The sequence below is a fragment of the Desmodus rotundus genome, chromosome 1 (genome assembly GCF_022682495.2).
Source record: "Desmodus rotundus isolate HL8 chromosome 1, HLdesRot8A.1, whole genome shotgun sequence".
NCBI lineage: Eukaryota > Metazoa > Chordata > Mammalia > Chiroptera > Phyllostomidae > Desmodus > Desmodus rotundus.
In genome coordinates, this window is record NC_071387.1 from 110326005 (window position 1) to 110332004 (window position 6000).

Sequence of the window (6000 nt, forward strand, 5' to 3'; positions counted from 1 at the left end):
GTGCAGCCCTGCAATTTTAATGACTTTTCATCAGAAATAGTACTGTTTTTGAAAAATACATGTTTATTGATTTTAGAGAAAGGGGGAGGGAGAAACATCGATGTGTGAGAGAAACATCAATTGGTTGTCTCCTATACGCACCCTGACCCAGGATCAAATCTGTAACCTAGGTATGTGCCCTGATTGGGATTTGAACCCCCAGTCTTTTGGTGTACAGGACAATGCTCCAACCAAGTGAGCCACAACAGCCAAGGCAGAAACAGTACAGTTTTAATGAGGAAGAATTCTGCATATAGCTATGAGTGATCTCCAGAACATATTGTCAAGTAAAAAAAAGCAGGGTGTAAAATAGTATGTACACTAGGCCCTGTTTTGTTTTCAAAAGGGGGGAGTATATAAATGCATATACATATAACTTGTTCTATGTGTAAAAGTAACATTGGAAGATAAACCAAAAACTAATTAAAATGATTACCTAGGTTACCTATAGGGAATAACAGAATAGACTGAGGAAAGGGTAGAAGGTAGACTTCTCTTTGTGTATTTTATTGTATTAGTTTTGACTGTAGATTCATGTAAAAGTTTTACATAATTTGGAAAGTAAGTTAAAAGGATAATATCCCTAAAAATAAAACCAAACAAACAAATGAATCTATCTATGTAAGTAGTAGGTAGATAACAACAAGAAGAATTATTTTAAAAGGTTTGAATATATAGTATTTTGACTGTACATCCTAAAGACAAAACACCTGCACCAAACAATCCTAAATTGTGTTCACAAGCATATCGATGGTGGTAATGGTATACAAATTTTCAAATAAAGTGAATATAGCAAACTAGGAATAGAGAAAACTTCCTCATCTTGATGAAGAATATCTACAAAAAATTTACAATTAACAACACAGTTAATGGTGAGAAACTAGAAGCTTTCCTGCTAAGACCAGGAATGAAGCAAGGATGGCCTTTCTCACCATCCCTTTTCAACATGATGCTGGAAGTCCTAGTTAATTGCTATAGGTGGAATGTTTGCACCCTCTCATATTCATATGTGGAAACCTAACCCCCAAGGTGATGGGATCTGGAGGTGGGGCCTTTGGGAGGTGATATGTCATGAGGGTGGAGCTGTCATAAAAGAAATTAGTGCCCTTATAAAAGACCCCAGAGAGCTCCCTCACCCTTTCCCTCCATGTAAGGACACAAAGAGGAGATGGCCATCTACGAACCAAGGAGTAAGCCTCACCAGATAAAAAATTTGCTGGAACCTTGATCTTAGACTTCCCGGCCTCCAGAACTGTGAGAAACAAATTTCTGTTGTTTATAAACTAACCACTCTATGGTAATTTTGTTATTGCAGCCCAAAGGACTAAGACACTAATGCAATATGACAATAAGAGGAAATAACAAGCATATTGATTGCAAAGGAAGAAATAAAGTTGTCTTTGCTTACATATGACATGACTGTCTGTGAAGAAAATCCTGGAACTAATAAGCAGTTATAGCAAGGTTGAAGGATACAAGGTTAATATACAAAAGTCAATTGCTTTCCTGTATACCAATGATGAACAAATGGAATCTGAAATTAAAAACACAGTATCACCCTGGCTGGTGTGGCTCAGTTGGGTGTCGTCCTGCAAAGTGAAAAGTTGCTAGTTTGATTCCCATTCAGGGCACATGCCTGAGTTGCAGGTTTGGTCCCCGGTCAAGGTGCCTGAGAGAGAAAACAGATCAGTGTTTCTCTCACATCAATGTTTCTCTTCCTCTCTTTCTCCCTCCCTTCCCTTCTCTCAAAAAATAAATAAATAAAATCTTTAAAAAAGTCACAATACTATTTACATTAGAACTCCCAAAATGAAATACTTAGGTATAAGTCGTGCAAACTACAGGATCTGTATAAGGATCTGTATAGAAAACTACAAAAATTGATTAATGAATCCAAGAGGTACTAAATAAATGGAGAGTTATCCCATGTTCATGGATATGAAGGCTCAAAATTACCAAGATGGCAGTTCTTCTCATTTTTCTTTAATCCTCACCTGCAAACATTTTTCCAGTGTTTTTAGAGAGAAAGGGAGAGAAAGAAAAATCAATGTGAGAGAGAAAAATCGATTGGCTGCCTCCCTTATGCTTCTGGACCCGGGATAAAACTCATAACGTAGGTATGTGCTCTGACCAGGAATCAAACCCTCCACCTTCCGGTTTCAGGACAACACTCCAACCAACTGAGCCACACTGGCCAGGGCAGTTCTTCCCACTTCCCAATTTGATATATAGATTCAACGCAATCCCAATCAAAATCCCAGCAAGTTCTTTTTTGGATATTGACAAAAAAGTTTACTTAGTGCTAAAGTTTACATAGAGAGGCAAAAAAGCCTAAATAGCCAACACCAATATTGCGGGAGAAGAACAAAGTTAGAGAACTGACACTATTAACTGTAAGACTTACTCTAAAGCTGCAGTAATCAAGGCACTGAGCTGCTGGCGAAAGGATGGTCACATAGACCAACAGAACAAAATCGAGAGCCGAGAAATAGACCCACACAATTTCAGTCAATGGATCCTTGGCAAACAAACAAATGCAATACAATGGAACAAGGTCTTTTCAACAAGTGATACGGGAACAATTGGACACGCACATGGAAAAAAAATGAATCTAGATAGACTTTACACCCTTCACACACACACAAAATGAAATGAGTCAGAGACCTAAACGTAAAATAAAAAACTATAAAACTCCTAGAATATAACATCTGGAGAAAACCTAGATGACTTTTGATATGGTGATGACTTTTTTAGATAAAACATGATCCATGAATAAAATAATTGATAAATTGGACTTCATTAAAATTTAAAACTTTTATGTGAAAGACACTGTCAAGAGAATGAGAAAACAAGCCACAGACGTGGGAAATATATTTGCAAAATATACATCTGATAAAGTACTGTTACACAAAATGAATCAAGAACAATAAGAAAACAAACAACCCAATTAAAAAAAATAGACAAAAGGACTTTACAAACACCTCACCGATGGCAAAAAAGATATACAGATGGCAAAGAAGCACATGAAAAAATGCTCCTTCTCATATGTCATCAGGGAAATGCAAATTAAAGCAACAATGTGATACCACTACACACCTATTAGAATACCAAAATCTAGAACCCCGATGACACTAAATGCTGGTGAGGATGTGTGGTGACAGGGATTCTCATACACTGCTGGCAGGGGCGCAAAATGGTAGAGCATCTCTGACAGTTTGGTGATTTCTTACAAAACAAAACATACCTTTACCATATGATCTGGCAATTGCTCTCCTTGGTGTTTACCCAAAGGAGTTGAAAGCATTTGTGCACACAAAAACCTGCATACAATCTTTACAACAGCTTTAATCATAACTGCCAAAATTTGGAAGCAACTGAAATTTCCTTCAGTATGAATGGACAAACAAACCGTGGTACATCCAGACAAGAGAGTATTATTTGGTGCTAAAATGAAATGAGCTATCAAGCCATGAAAGAACATAGAGGAACCATAGATGCATATTACTAAGTGAAAGAAGTCAATCTACATACTATATGATTACAACAATATGATATTCTGGAAAAGGGAAAATGAAGGAAATGACAAAATGATCCATGGTTGTGGAGAGTGAGAGATGAGTAGGCAGAGCACAGAGAACATTTAGGGCAATGAAAATACTCTAGATGACATTAAAGTGAGAGAGATATGTCACTAGACTTTTGTCTAAACCCATAGAATGCACAAAACCAAGAGTAAGCCGTAAGGCAAACAGTGGGCTTTGAGTGATTATGATGAATGGATACTGGTTCATCCTTGGTAAAAAAATGTACCATTCTGGTGAGTGATGTTGGTAATGGGAGAGACAGGGGCAGGGAGTATATAGGAAATCTATGTACCTCCCTCTCAGTCTTGTTGTAAACCTAAAACTGCTTTCAAAAACTAAAGTCTTTTTTAAAAATTCCACTTCAGCCCTAGCTGGTGTGGCTCAGTGGACTGAGTTCTGGCTTGCAACCAAAGGGTCACTGGTTCGATTCCCAGTCAGGGCACATGCCTGGGTTACGGGTCCAGGTCCCCACATACTGATGTTCCTCTCCCTCCCTTTCTCCCTCCCTTCCCCTCTGTCTAAAAATAAAATAAATAAAATCTAAAAAAAATAATATAAATTCCACTTCAGTTTAAAACTCCACTCTCATAAAGGATGTAAGGTTCTTCTTTCTACCCATTTTGCAGGTCACACCTGAAGTGGAGTGGGTGGGACATCGTCTATTTCTTCCTTCCCTCTGCTTCCCTTTTTCTAAGCCAGTGGCCTTCATGGAGAGGTGCATTAACCACAGGGAATAAACAAAGTGCATCGGGATGTGGGAGAAAAGACTAAAGCTTCTACTGACATTTGTTTTTATCTAAAAAGAAAAAACAAGTTAAGCTTTCTGATAACGTAATGTAGACTGATGAGTGATGTCACGCACACATATTCTATGAGTCACGTCATCACAGAGCTACGTGAACAGAAGAGTGAAGTACCACAACACAAAGGGGTTAGAAGTGGCCTCCTCTCATTTTTCACTTTCAGTATTTTCTGTGTATTCCAATGTCCAGTTATTGGATTTACAAATTATATTATACTCCTAAATAAACTAACCTTCAGAAAACAGGCAGAAACAAGAAAAAGACAGAGCTGATGCTTCTTTGACTCTCACAGGGAGCTTTGGTCCAGCTATAATTGAGATCAAAATAACAATCCTCCACCCCTCACCTATCAGCACCTTCCCCCACAGAAGTTCTCCAGTGAGAGGTGGAAACTAATCAGAATAGACACACATCAGGAGTGTACTAACCCCCTATTTCTCTACAAATTTTTCAAATAGGAAATACTTTTATTTTATTTATTTATTTATTTTTAATCAGCTGCAAACCTCCTTTTGCATTTGGTTTTACCATCACTGAAATGGGAGTACTTTCTCTAAACTCAAACTGTTCTGAATTACTCAGAATTCAAATTCATAAGTAAATAATGTTACTCATGATACCATTCTGCCAAGCACAAACATTGCGTACATTTACTGTATTTTTTTTCACACTGCATTTTCAGTGAACATAATGTTTTCTTTTTTCTTTCAACTTAGTCATCTTTTTTCAAATTTTTCTTTATGAAATTATTTTCATAAAGAAAAAAGGCATTTATTCTAAAAAAGACACATTTATCTTGTTCTTACAGGTCTAAAATTAAAAGCTACGTAGGGGAGATTGCCAAGTTAAGAAGTAAGAATACGTAGGCCCAGTTAAATATGAATTACAGATAAACAATTAATTTGTTTAGTATAAGCATGTCTTAGGCAAGGCTTGGACAGAATCATACTAAAACTTATTCAGTGTTTATTTAGATCCATATTTTACTAGGCACCCTGTATCTAATCTGGCAGCTCTAAGTGCGAAGTAGCACTATGATAGTTCAAGAGTCCCCGAATTTCAGGTGGCATTAAAGTGCTTATTAAAACACTGATTGCTGGGCCCCTGTCTCCCAGTTCAATAGGTCTCAGTGGGGCTTGATAATTTACATCTCTAACAAGTTCTCAAGTGATGCAGTGCTGCTGGGTGAGGACTGTATGTGGAGAACCAGTGCAATAGCTTAGAAGTAGCCTTCATTTACAAGTCACACCTGCATCAAAATAGCGCCATGTGAAACCAAATGAGGGGGCAGTCACAGTTGCTAATTGAAACAAAGGGTAAAATAAAGTTATGTATCATTTTCCCATTTTTACATAATCGCCTTCAAATTACTTAGTTCACAGTCATAGTTTTGGGCCCTGGATGAGTTTTAGAATAACCTGGGAGCTTTTAGGTTCTACTGATACAGGTCCTCACCCCAAGAGATTCTTATTCAGATGCTTTAGAGCAGGGCAGAGGCATCTGTATTTTTTCTAATTTAAAAATATTTATTAATTTTAAAGTAGCCATAATAAACCTATTACATGTTAACATGA